The sequence below is a fragment of the Kogia breviceps genome, chromosome 6 (genome assembly GCF_026419965.1).
Source record: "Kogia breviceps isolate mKogBre1 chromosome 6, mKogBre1 haplotype 1, whole genome shotgun sequence".
NCBI lineage: Eukaryota > Metazoa > Chordata > Mammalia > Artiodactyla > Physeteridae > Kogia > Kogia breviceps.
This window is the reverse complement of record NC_081315.1, coordinates 133,438,784-133,453,270: the sequence shown is the minus strand read 5'-3', so window position 1 is coordinate 133,453,270 and position 14,487 is coordinate 133,438,784. Positions and strand designations below refer to the sequence as shown.

General features: G+C 37.7%; 1 protein-coding gene and 1 pseudogene across 1 annotated transcript in view; both read right to left on the bottom strand.

The window, feature by feature from the left end:
* The window catches only part of ABHD18 (abhydrolase domain containing 18), a 42,262-nt gene that overhangs the window by 26,813 nt on the left and 962 nt on the right, over window positions 1–14,487 (bottom strand). The gene's annotated exons all lie outside the window — the stretch shown is intronic.
* Window positions 2,866–4,504, bottom strand: LOC131758718 (eukaryotic translation initiation factor 2 subunit 3-like; annotated as a pseudogene).

The window sequence follows — 14,487 nt, the reverse complement described above, 5'->3', positions numbered from 1 at the left end:
AGCGATGGGGAGCGGCAGATGAAGCTTTGCTCCCTGGCCCGCCGCTCACCTCCTGCTGTGCGGCCTGGTTCCTAACAGGCTTCAGACCAGTACCGGTTCGCGGGCCCAGGGGTTGGGGGCCCCTGTGTTAGGCAATACAATCAATAGCCAGAGTATAGTATCTAGTATTTTTTAAAACTGCCCACCTCTCTTTTTCCCAATTTCCACGTGTTATTCATTTTTTATTCTTGATTAAATTTGCTTTTTGCATAATAATGCTAGGAAAAAAACCCATAATGCATATCCAGCTGTTTATTACACTATTCATATCTATTACTACAAATAAACAAACTGGTGTTCTGATTACTAGATTCCTATGAATGATCATTAATCAGTCCACCATAGCTCAGCCATTATTGGATGGCCTAAATGTAAGCTTCTGAATTTTTAAGAATGAATATTACTTTTTTCATTCATGCAACAGTATTTATTAAGTGCTTACTATATGCCAAGAATTATTTTAGGTCCTGTGCTACAAGATGATCAAGGCACGTTCTTCCTCTCATGGATCTTATACTTCAGGGAAAGAAAACAAATTATTTTTAGGAAAAAAAAGTAGAGCAAGACTAGATGATGACAACATTATTATCATAATATAACAAGACAACATGATAAAGACCAGAGGGCTCCTTTGATGGTCAAAAAAAGCCTCACTTAACCAAAGAGTTAACATTTAAACCGAGACCTACATGACAAAAAAGAGCTGCCAAATCTTTAAACTGCAAATCTCATTAAAATCATATACGTTCTGAAGTCTATTCATGTACTATGTTCCAATGAAATTTGTTAAAAACTATCTAGTCAGTGAATAAAGCACAGGAACAGATAATTTATACAAGAAGAAAGGCAAGTGACAGTGATCACATATTCTCTTCTTCATTTTCTAGTTAAAAAATGTTCACTGTAACATTAAAATTCAAATAATACAGAAGTATATATAGTAAATTAGGGAAAAATAATCTTCCTGTTACCTCTAATTCTACCTTTCAGAGATATTGAGTGCTAACAGTTTAAATTCTGTTCTTCCTGACCTTTTTCTTGTTGACATTATTTATTTACATATACACACTTTACAAAATTTTGCTTGAGTTATGTAACACATTTTTGGCAGAATTCAAACAATTTAAAAATATACAGAGTAAAGCTAAGAAGTCTCTCTTCATTTCTGCTAAGCTTCCTCTCCTCCCAAAAGGTAACTGTTATTAATGCTGTACTCTTGTGACCCCTCGTTCTATCCATTTATAAACATACACTTATTTTAGGGATTTTGGTGTGTGTGTGTGTGTGTGTGTGTGTGTGTGTGTGTGTGTGTGTGTGTGTGTTTAGCGATTTTATTTTATTTTTTTAAAGATTTATTTATTATTTATTTAATTAATTTTGGCTGTGTCGAGTCTTATTTGCGGCACGCGGGATCTTTGTTGAAGCATGCAGGGTCTTCATTGTGGTGTGCGGGTTTCTCTCTAGTTGCGGCATGCAGGTTTGGGGTTTTCTCTTCTCTAGTTGTGGCGTGCAGGCTCCAGGGCACGTGGGTTCTGTAGTTTGCAGCACGCAGGCTCTAGGTGAGGCGCGCGAGCTCAGTAGTTGTGGCACCTGGGCTTAGTTGCCCTGAGGCATGTGGGATCTTACTTCCCTGACCAGGGATTGAACCCATGCCCCCTGCATTGCAAGGCGAATTCTTTACCACTGGACCTCCAGGGAAGTCCTGGTGTGGTTCTTTAAACACAGAAGAGATCAACTACAGTATTTGTATTTTTTGACATTTCTTCCTCACCCTGATTATTTATAAATATCTGCAAAGCTCTTTCAATTTCAGGATATACAGGCCTACCTCACTTTTTCTATTAATGGGTGAGTTTAACCTATTTATATTTTTTTATTATTATGATAATTTTTCTATTTTTTTGTTTTATTGACTTGTTTTTTTATCATTCATATTTGTTTTACATTTGAGTGTATGTAAATTTGAAAGTGATACATTTAAGATGCAATATATCATAATGGCTAAAAGCATATACTCTAGAGGCAAACTCCCTTGGTTGAATCCTTTACTATGTGACTTTGAGCAAGTCACTTATTCTTTCTATAACTCACCTGTAAAACAGGGATAATAACAGTACTTACCTCAGATTGGTATGAGAAATAAATGAGTTACTATACTTGAAGCACTTAAACAGCACTTTGCAAATTTAAGTGCTTTACTTACTAATAATAGCAACATTATTATTGATTATCCTTAGAACTCTATCTAATACTCAAACCTATATTTCCATGTTCTATATAATGTTTATTAACTCCTGATGATAAGTAATGAAAGATATATTTGATCCCTTCTCTGCACCATCCAATTTTAGTTGATATTTTTTTACTGCTTATCTTTATAACTTTAAGTATACTAATATCTCTAATTATTAAATGATAGCTCTATAACTGATTGTGAAAGCTGAGGAAATCTGTGTACTTTCTTTTTTTTTTTTTAGAAGAAAAATTTTATTTCAAATAGGTTCAGTGGTAATGCGTGCTACAGCAACCGCTGGTTGTAGCAGTTTCCTTTCAAACCTGCACTGATGTATAAATTAGATGTTATTTGGGAATGATTAATTTCTGGTAAAATGTAGATTCAATCCAACATTACACCAATTTTTACATTTATTGTAGACCCTATTTTAGTACTAGAGGTTAAATTTTCATCACCAAAAAATGAGAATATCCTTACAGCTACTCCTAAGGTAATGAGCTGTGAAATTAATTCCTCACTATTGCTTTGAAAATACACCCCTAGGTTGTTAGGAGAAATTCCGACTTCATCCAAATCTGCTATTTAATTCTTCAGTCATCATCTACTGTTCGCTTGATTGTCACTCCTCTTCTTATTTGACCCCAAGCAATTCAACGCCAGTGTTTCTCAACTCTTCGGCTAAGGGCAATTTTTTCTCCTACTTCTGTGCACACAGGATTAGTCAAAACGATTTTGCCCAAATCAGCCTTGACTGCACTAACTCTTCCTCCTGTCGACAGGGATCCCATGTTCACCATAAGTACTTCATTCTTAGACAGCTTTTGCACTTTTGCTGCTTTCTTGTCTCCTTCAGTGAGTACACCTAGAAGCCGTCTAAGCAGGAAATAGGAAATTTCCAATTCTGTGAAGACCTCAGGTAAAGCTCCAACCGCACCAAGTACCTGCCCCACCATTCCGTCAGCCCGGCACAAAGTGTGATCCATTTTTGTTCCAACTCCAATAAGACCTGGAGCAGCATACTGAAGATCATTATGCTCTGCGAAAAGCCATACAATTTTGGAAAAGATGGGTTTACACGTGAGTTTTCCTTCACTATCTTTGGAAACAATAGCAGGTCTGACTTCTATCTCCTGGCCCACCTTTAATACTCCTTTTAGAACACTACCATCAGCTACACCCCCCTTAAGGTCATCAACTTCACAGCCAGATTTGTTGACATCAAAGGATCTAACAACAATAAGTCGGGGTTCTGAAGTAAAGTCTCTTGGGGGTACTGGAATTTTCTTTACTATGGACTCGCAGACAACTTCAATATTGTACTTCAGCGGAAGTTAGAATCAGAGGAGCTCCTTCTGCTACTGTACCTTGTACAAATGCAAGGGTCTGTTCATACTGTTCTTTCTTTCTTTCTTTCTTTCTTTTTTAGTGCTACTTGGGCCTCTCACTGTTGTGGCCTCTCCCGTTGCAGAGCACAGGCTCCGGACACACAGGCTCAGTGGCCTTGGCTCACGGGCCTAGCTGCTCCGCGGCATGTGGGATCTTCCCGGACCGGGGCACGAACCCGTGTCCCCTGCATCGGCAGGCGGATTCTCAACCACTGCGCCACCAGGGAAGCCCCATACTGTTCTTTAGCCTGGCTTTCTTTTACCATTTCAATTTTATTTTGTAGAATCAAAATACGCTTCAGTTTCATGATTTCTATCACAGCCAGGTGTTCAGAAGTCTGAGGCTGAGGACAAGACTAGTTACCAGCTATCAAGAGAAGAGCTGCATCCGTCACTGCAGCACCGTTCAGCAAAGTAGCCATCAAAATATCATGGCCAGGACAGTCAACAAAGGAAACATGTCTGACCAATTTGAAGTTCCTTTTGGTCCCTGGAATGTCTGTAGGAAACGCATCGGGTGTACTACTTCCACAGGATCTATAACATTCTGGCAGAGGACAACTAGGGTCGTCAAGTTTATAAATCTTAGCATTAGCATAGCCAAGTTTGATTGTAATATTTCTTTCTAGTTCATTTGTGAACCTGACAGTGTGAACTCCAGAAATAGTTTTTACAACAGTAGATTTCCCATGAGCTACATGACCAATTGTACCTGTATTAATTGTGGCCTGTCTGCTGATAACTTCATGTGAAAGTGGAGTCAACGTGGTAACACCAAAGTGTTGAGATCTTGCCGAGAAAGGTGCGGCTGCCCTAAAGTCACACCAGCCTCACCCCCCGCCATCTTGCCTGGAGAGAATCTGTGTACTTTCTACTTCTCTTTCTTTTCTGCCTCTAACTCTTGTAAATTGTATCAATTCTATGTTGTCAGACTTTACATTCATATTCTTAGTCTTAGAGATAGTTGTATTCAATGATCATTACCATTCCTTTTGCAGCAATTAATAAAATAGAAAATTTTTTAAAAAATCAATGAGAACCCAAATAATTCTTTAAGAACACTAATAGATACTTCAGATGGGTTTATGGTAAGAATGTAAGAATATTTTAGAGTAACTTACTACATTAACTAAATAGAAAAAAAAAACCAACATGTCTTAGAGATATAAAGAAAACAAGCAAAAAAAACCCTCCTAGTATCTGATTCAATTCAGCATCCAGACATAATTATAAAGAAAAAAAAATCTAGGAATATAAGAAAGCATCCTTAATTTGATGTAACATATCAAACAAAAATGTACAGTAAACATCATATTTAATGATGAAATTTTAGAAGTATTCCCTTAAAAGTGAGGGACAAGAATTTCCACTATTATCACTTCCATTCTAAAATGGTACAGGATATCCTAAGCTGAAAAAAAATAATAAAAAGTTTGAAAGATTAGAAAAGGGGGAGAAAACCTGCCATTACACACAAAGAGTATAACTATTATTGAGCAAATCCAAGTGAGTCAACAAAGTATTAGAGCTTATTAGTTATTACTAAGTTCAATAAAAGGTGCCAGGGCAATTGGTTATCCATGTGGGAAAAAATTAAATTAAATCCCAACACATCATACCAAGTACACAAACAAAAAATCCATGTGGATTAGGATTAGAGACCTAAGCATAAAAAGTGAAACTGTAAACTTTCAGAAGAGTACACGAGAGACCATAATCAGAGAAAATAGAGCAAATATTCCAAGACTTTAAAGAAAATGGTTGATTCAACAAAACGCTCATTGAAAATGAGCTGCATTAAGAAATGAAAAGACAAGCCAAAGACTGTGAGACAATATTTGCAAAACATCTATTTGATAAAGGACATGTATTCAAAATATACAAAGAACTCTTAAAATTCATCAATAAGAAAAGAAACAATCCAATTAAAAAATGGACAAAAGAGCAGAGACTTTTAGGGAAACTACTTTGTATGATACTGTAATGGTAAATACAGGATATTATATATTTGTCAAAACCCACAGAACTGTATAACACAGAGTATATTCTAAGGTAAACTATGGACTTTAGTTAATAATAATGTATCAATATTGAGTTCGTCAAGTGCAGCAAATGTACCACACTAATGCAAAATGTGAATAGGGAAACTGTGGGGTAGGGGGAGAAGGGATATATACTATCTTGCTCAAGTTTTCTGTAAACCTAAAACTGTTATAAATAATAAAGTCTATTAATTTAAATTTAAAAGTCCAAAAGATGATTTCTCGTAAGGTTTTTAAGAGTAGTTCTACATACCTTTAAATGTGAAGAAATTCCATTAGGATTACACACAGAGCTTCTGTCACCATTATTGTATCAAGATATTATCATATAACTGTAGCAATTTTAGTATATCAATGTGTTGAATGAATCTATCAAATATCAATCACATAGGATTTCTGTAGACTTTATTCATTATAGTTTATAGGAGGAAAACCAATTCCATTTAAAAAATAGGACAAAAGCAAAAATCAATTTGACAAATCCTATGTACTTATTTATTTGCCACTTCCTCTGAAAAAATATATTTTTAAAAATTTCCTAAAACATTCTAAGAATTTTCAGTAGTCACCTTGAAAGTTAATCCAGAACTGAATGACATAAGCTTCCAAGTAGCTTATACTTACAAATGATGATAAAATACATTTTCTGGCTTTCTTTAACCACTTTACAAAAATATAGTCAATATTTTATTATAAATATAGTCAAAATTTAATGTTAGAGGAAAAATGTCGATAATCTTCAAAAACTGATTTCCATAATTTTTCTATTTAATTGATTTGCATTGCTAATCAGAGAGGGGAACTCCTGTTATTAATTTTTATGGCAATGGTTAAAGCCTTTATGTGTTATTACTTAAACTTACCAACTTTTGTTTTCAACTTAATCTTATAGGGGTAAAAAAACTAAGAATCCCTTTACCTTAAGGCACCAACCTCTTAAATGGCTTTCTCTGATTGAACGATTTTAAAGATTTGTTATGAAATTATACACTATTTTCAAGCTTTCCTTAATTACATGTCTTTACATATTTTACAACTCTGTGGTTTTTGTGTGCGTGTGTGTGGTACGCGGACGTCTCACTGTTGTGGCCTCTCCCGTTGCGGAGCACAGGCTCCGGACGCACAGGCTCAGCGGCCACGGCTCACGGGCCCAGTCGCTCCGCGGCGTGTGGGATCTTCCCGGACCGGGGCACGAACCCGTGTCCCCTGCATCGTCAGGTGGATTCTCAACCACTGCACCACCAGGGAAGCCCAACTCTGTGGTATTCTAACATTAATATAGTTTGCTGAAAAATCCTTTGATGTTGCCTACTGAAGTCAAAGTCCAAGTACAATAGGAAATATCCTATGAAGTATGAATATCCAGCCCCAAACTACCAGCAAAGAGCTATGATGAAAGGCTATCATAACTTGAACATGTAGAGAGGCTGCAGAGATAGTGCAGAAAGGTAAAGTTTGGAAACATTTTCCCAAGTAAAGAGTTAGGAGTTCACTACAGTTTGTTGTTGTTGCTGTTTGTATAAATTTTTTATAACCTGAAGTATAACTTAAGAGTAGAAATCATAAGTATAACTTGATTTAGTTTCAGAAAATGAACAACCTACATTTTTATCTGTGATGATTATAGTTAAAGGTGGCAGCAAAAGAGCAGGAAAGGTTGTATAGAAAAATCAAAGTTTTAACTGAGTCTTCAGAGATTTGTTTATATAATCAAACCAGTCCATTGCACCACATCCAAGAGAACTCCCTAACACACTGCAGTTAAGTGTAAAATTCAGTTTTTTTTTAATTAAAATTTTTTTTTTTTTTTTCGGTATGCGGGCCTCTCACTGTTGTGGCCTCTCCCGTTGCGGAGCACAGGCTCCGGATGCGCAGGCTCAGCGGCCATGGCTCACGGGCCCAGACGCTGCGCAGCATGTGGGATCTTCCTGAACCGGGGCACGATCCCCTGCATCGGCAGGCGGATTCTTAACCACTGCGCCACCAGGGAAGCCCTAAATTAAAATTAAAATTTTTAAATTCCTCTTTCTCATTGGAGGTCACTTGGGATTTTGCTTAATGGGGGTTCATAGTTGGTACCTCTATCATCAAACTGAGTACTAATGCATCTGTAAAAACTATTCTTAGCTTGCAAGCCATATAAAAAATCAGGCATGTTGGCCCATAGGTCATAGTTTGCTTACCCCTGAGCTAGAAAATCAAATAAATCATAGGTATGTCACAAATGTCACAATATTGTCACAAATGCAAAGATACAACTATAAAACCCTATATTTATTACAATTATAAATTCTCCAAATCCTATAAAATGGCATAAATACAATGCAGGTATTGATTTTAAGAGAATTCATTATGTCACAGGGTAGACCTAAAATTTGTATTTGATCTAAAGTAAGCACTAGTTCTTAAATTAGCCATGTTCTCTCTGTCTTCTTAAAATTTAGAATTTGGTAGCTAAAAACTGGAAGCAACCCAAGTGTCTATCAATGAACAAGCAAAATGTGGTGTATATATACCTACAATGGCACATTATTCAGCCTTAAAAAGGAATGAAATTGTAACAAATGCTACAACACTGATGAACCTTGAGGACATTAGCCTAAGTGAAACAAGCCAGTCAAAAAAAGACAAATACTGTATGATTCTACTTTTACGAGGTACCTGGAGCAGCCAGATTCATAAACAGAAAGCAGAATGGTGGTTACCAGGGGCTGAGGGGAAGGGGAATGGAGGGGGGGTAATGGGTATACAGTTTCAGTTTTGCAAGGCAAAAAGAGTTCTGTAGATGGAGGGTGATGACAGTTGCACAACGGTATGATTGAGCCTACCACTGAACTGTACACTTAAAAATGGTTAAGATGGTAAATTTTATGTGATGTGTATTTTACCACAAAAAATATGAAAAAATTTTAGAAACTGAAGTTAATTTGATAGCTTCTCAACAAAATTTTTCAGAGGAAGTAAATTGACACTTTCCCTCTTAACAACTTCCTCAGTAAGCAGTTCATTATTCTATTGACCCTAGAACAGAATTCAAGGCTCTTACTATTCTCTTCAAAAAACACCACTGCATAATTTAAATATTTGAAGGCTTCACTGAGACCTTTAAATAAAAGAATTTGAAAAACAAATTTTGAATCTAGTTGGTTCTCCCCCCACTCCCCCAATCTTCTCACTTTCTTGAGGATTAGTTCCAAGAACACAGGCTACTTGCATTTCTGCTTCAGGGTGTCATTTGGCTTCAATCAGGGTGTTTGCTGGGCTGCATTCTCATTTGGAAGCTTGAATGGAGAAGAACTCGCTTCCAAACTCACTCACGTTGTTAGCAAAATTCATTTCCTTGCAGCTATGTGACTGAGAGCTTCAACATTTTGCTGTTTATCAGCCAGAGGCCAGCCTCACCTCCTAGGGGCTATTCACAGTTCCCTACCACATGGCTCTCTTCATAGGAAGTTCACAACATGGCAGCTTACTTCTTTAAGGCCAACAGGAGAATGAAAGTGAGTGTGCTAACAAGACAAAGTCTTAAGGTAACCATGGGAGTGTTATCCCATCAACTTTGCCATATAACATAACATAATCATGGAAGTGACATCCAATCACCTTTTCCATATTCTATTGGTTAGAAGGCAAATCAGAGGTCCTGTCCACACTCAGAGGGAGTGGGTTACACAAAGGAGTACCCATCAGAGGATAGGATCATGAACGCCACCTTAGAGACTGTCTGTCACACTGGGAGAAACCAATTGTACATCTCAGCCTTTGAGTTAGATGTCTGGGCTGACACCCTCAGGGCTTTCAATGGCAGAGGTGACAATTACCACTTCCTATTTTCCTACCAACAGGAAAACAAATAAATTCCTTAGACCTTAATAAACATTTGTTTACAAGCAAGTGAGCTCTTGAAAGTTTGCCTAAATCATGTTTATATATTTCCACTCACTCAAAAACACTTGTCCAGAAAAACAAACAAAAACCCCCCAAACAAAACAGAAACCCTTCCATCTTAGTAATTTTTTGGTAGCATTTTGTTTTTTGCTCACTAAACAAATGATAAAAGGCAAATTGGCTTCTGAATTGCTTTCCTCATTATATACATTTTCTAATTTAGTACAATTATTATTTTATTTATTTATTTATTTGGCTGCACCAGGTCTTAGCTGTGGCATGCGGGATCTTCGTTGCGGCATGTGGGATCTTTAGTTGAGGCATGCAGGATCTTTAGTTGTGGCATGAGAACTCCTAGTTGTGGCATGTGGGATCTAGCTCCCTGACCAGGGATCGAACCCGGGCCCCCTGCATTGGGAGTGTGGAGTCTTAGCCACTGGACCACCAGGGAAGTCCCTAGTGCAATAATTAAAATCAAGTAAGTATATATCATATATGTTTAAATTGCTTGACCAGCTTTTTCTTTTTCTTTTTTTTTTCTTTGAAGGGTAAATGTCAGTATGGTATAATAAGGAATGTATCTGGTCTTTGACCCCAGTTCCTGGGGTGGGGCTTCTAAAACTCTTGGAATTTTCTGAGTGATAGGAGTGTCTTTATGCTAATGAGATGACTCATGGTGGGACCCTAGATAGATACAGGATAATTTCTGGCTGGTCACTAGAAAGACCAACCATTTGATTAAAGGGCTGACTTTGGGCCAGCCTGACCTCCAGGAGGGCAAAAGAGCTGGAGATTTAGTTGAATCACATGGCTAAGGATCCAATCAATCATGAACACCCCAATAAAAACTCTATAGACACTGAGGCATGGTAGAGCTTCTTGGTTAATGAACATATGTTGGAGGGTGATGTGCACTGACTCCAGGGTAAAAGGGAATGGAAGCTTCACATTCCCTCTCATAACTTGCCTTATTTGTCTCTTCATATGGCTGTTGCTAAGTTACATCCTTTATAACGAAGCTAGAAGTATAGTATAGCGGTTTACTTAGTTCTTTTGAGTTGTTCTAGCAAATTATTGATCCAAGGGTGTTACAGGAACCCCCAAATCTGTAGCCAGGTCAATCAAAAGTCTGGCTGGCATCAAAAGCAAAGGCATCTGGAGAAATGAACCCTTAACTGGTGGGATCTGCACTGACTCCTATAGGTTAATCTATGGGTGATTATTGTCAGAGTTGAATTGAGTATACCCAGCTGTGGTAGAAATGGAACAGTTTATTCTTTACCCAAATAGCAAAATTCTGAATTAGTGTACTGTATTTCAAATAAGAGGCCAACTCTTTTTATATATTAAGATATGCAACTCTATTTAGGGGGGTTCTAGAGCATAAGGAAAAAATTCTGTGTGATGAATGATGATTTTAATTATTTTACTCTTTGTGAAACTGCAACTCGGATTGGGACTTGAACCCATGGGCCAGGGCTTGAACCCAGCCAAAACCCAGACTGGGACTCGAACCCACAGTCTTTTAACTGAGATCACACACGTGGTCTCAGGACTTAATGAAGCTCAGGTTCTTGATGTCTCATTGCAGAAATAATTCAGGGAGAGACAAAGTGAAAGTTAAGAAGTGGATTTATTTAGAGAGAAACACAATCGACAGAGTGTGGGCCATCTCAGAAGGCGAGAGCAGCACCAGGGTATGGGGTTGTCAGTTTTTATAAGGGTGGGTAATTTCACAGGCTATGAGTAGGAGGAGTATTCCAGCTATTTGGGGGAAGGGGTGGGGATTTCCAGAAAGTGGGCCACTGCCTACTTTTTGACCTTTATGGTTGGCCTTGGAACTGTCATGGCGCCTGTGGGTGTGTCATTTAGCTTGCTGATGTGTTAAAATGAGCATATCCGGAGGCTTAAGGTCTAGTGGAAGTTGACTAGTCTGCCATCTTGGACCTATTTGGTTCTAATCAGTTTATGTCACGTCCTCGGGCTTTGTCATTCTTTTAAAGGTTGTGCCCTGCCCCCTTCCCTCCTGTTTCACTTGGGTCTTTCTGGAATTGTTCAAAAATAGCACTGATACATTTTCATGTACATTTATTAAACTGCAGGAGAACAATGGCATGTCATTACATCACAGGACTTCATTATCTTTTGCAAGTGTTATAGACTACTTATTTTCTCTACAGTGGCAGGAAAAGAATGGGGGGCCAATATCTTCCTTTGTAACATCCATGGCTTCAAAAGCAATATGCATATTCCATGTTAGTGTAAAAAAGAACAAAATTCCAGCACTCATGTTTTACAGTAAGAAGAAAAGTACTAAACTCTTCATGAGACAACCCATTTTTCTACACAGTATCCTTCTGGGTTGGTAATAGATAAACAAGCTAAGACAAACATGCAAAGTACAAAGTTGCCAGAGAACAGGAAAAGACCTGAGAAAAATGAACTCTTCACGTATTTTGTAAAGTTCTATATTTATTAGGTGCCTAAATTGTTTAGGCATTTCTAATTTTCAACCCTATACTAGGAAAGCTGCTGAATCACTTTAATTTCATGTCATATAGGCCATAAGAGTCAGCACTCCAAATCTAGAGCCAGCATTTTCCTTGCTACATTTACCTGACAGTAAACAACTGACCAATCATGAACAGAAAGTAAATCAAACACACACATAGCTCATGATAATCTTCGTTCTGGGCGTCTGGGGTTACACAGATCTTCTTAAATCCCATTTCAGCCCCAAGAATGATATAAAATACCAGGTTTTCTGGGATGCTCTAAACATGTAGGTCTTTCTAGGCAGGGCTAACTGCTATCCAGTGCCACCATGAACAGATTATAATCCAAGCCCAGGGTTAAGATAACTCCAATATACCAAGAGGAGGCACCATTTGGAGCCACATCAGATACTTTTTAAAGCCCCACATTAAGCTGAACTGACACCAGTGAGCTTCTGCAGAAACAGGACCCACTTTTGCCGTGTGTATCAAGCCAGGCTGACACAACTGTCATCTATACTTTTATATAGCCAATGCAAAAAAGAAAAACAAAGTGAAACAAATATAGAAGTTCTAGTACAGTGCCAAGGAATGAAAAGTCTTTCTTGGAAATGAGCTCTATTGCTAAAATGACACTCACCGTCTATTTATGCCATCTAGTACTTTTATCGCCCATCACTCAAGTACTTAAGCATTTAAATGCAACACTAATTGTTTCTGGACTTTTATCCTCATGTAGCTGATACATATCTCAAAGGCATATATGAAATTAAAAAAAATACCACCATGTACAAGAACTTTACTCCATCAAAATGCAGACCTAATTTTTATCTTATAACTTCACTTTTAAATCACTTATTTTCAACGCAAGTTTAAGTAGCAACTTACAGTAGGGTTTAGATACACCGATATCCACTATTAAAAATCTATTACCCTACCTCGACAAATTTAATTCCTTTTCATCTTAATTTGGAGAATAAGAAAACAGGAACTTTGTTTATTTGTTTGGAGAGGTATCTATTCTAGCTGTCTATCTATTCTATTCTAAGAAGTCATCTATGGAAATACAACAGGTGGACTGTCTCATATGCTTATGTGAAACATTTAGCAAATAATCGAATCTTTTCAAATTTAGTTCTTCTTTTCCATGGGCTTTAAAAGAAATAATTAGGTTTTTAAACAAATTTTGTAATGTTTACTGTGGATGTTGTATGTTTCAAAGAAATGATTTCTTTTCTTTTTTTTTTTTTTTGTAGTACGCGGGCCTCTCACTGTTGTGGCCTCTCCCGCTGCGGAGCGCAGGCTCCAGACGCGCAGGCTCAGCGGCCATGGCTCACGGGCCCAGCCGCTCCGCGGCATGTGGGATCTTCCCGGACCGGGGCACGAACCTGCGTCCCCTGCATCGGCAGGCGGACTCCCAACCACTACACCACCAGGGAAGCCCCTGTTCCTTTTTTTTAAAAAATTGGTACAATACACAGAGCTTATTTACATTTCACCAGTTGTACATGCATTCATCCCATGCACTTCTGCCATCTAAAGTCATCACTTGGAGGCAACAATGGAAAATAGCAGTGTCAGAGTGGCAAAGACCTGGGTTCTTCACTAGTAGTGTGACCTTGAATAAGCCACACCTTAAACTATAAAGGGGGAATAATAGCTGGCCTAATACATAATAGCAAATTATTTCATTTATATAAAAATTGATTACTTGTTTTGAAATATTTTAAGAGATATGGGAAAAGAATCTTGACATTCTTTTCATAGGAAGGCTGGTGGTGAAAAGCACAGGCTTTATAGTCAGGAGTCCTGTGTTTCTTGGATTCTAGCTCTGTTGCTAATTGGAGGTGTGACCCTAGGCAAATTACTTAATCTCCATACTTTCAATTTCCTTGTATGCTTGAGACAATCCCACCTCAGAGGATTGTTGTAGGGATGAAATGAGGTAATTCAATAAGTGTTCATTCAACATATATTTATTTAGTAACCATTCTGCTTGGTGCAATACTGGTTAAAAGTTCCTTTATTAAATATTCATTTATATATATGCCATACTCTGTGCTAGACTCCAGAGATTAAAAAAGAAGCTGAAGATACAGTAAACCAACATTATGACAAAAAAATACTAATTTTACCCATGTACCTTCTTGGAAACAATCACAGGAATCTGATATGCTTTTGTGAGCTGTTACAAACAAATTTGCAAGACTGAATCCAAGTATACAATGTTAGGTCTGGATTCAGAAGATAATTCTGAACTAGTAGAAAACAAATTTCAGGTTTAGCTGTTCACCAGTGGAATGTGTCTAACAGGATACACACAAGGTCACAAACAAGACAAAGATCAGAGTGATGGCATATGCCATACAACACATAACCAGTATAGTGCCTGGCATAGGATA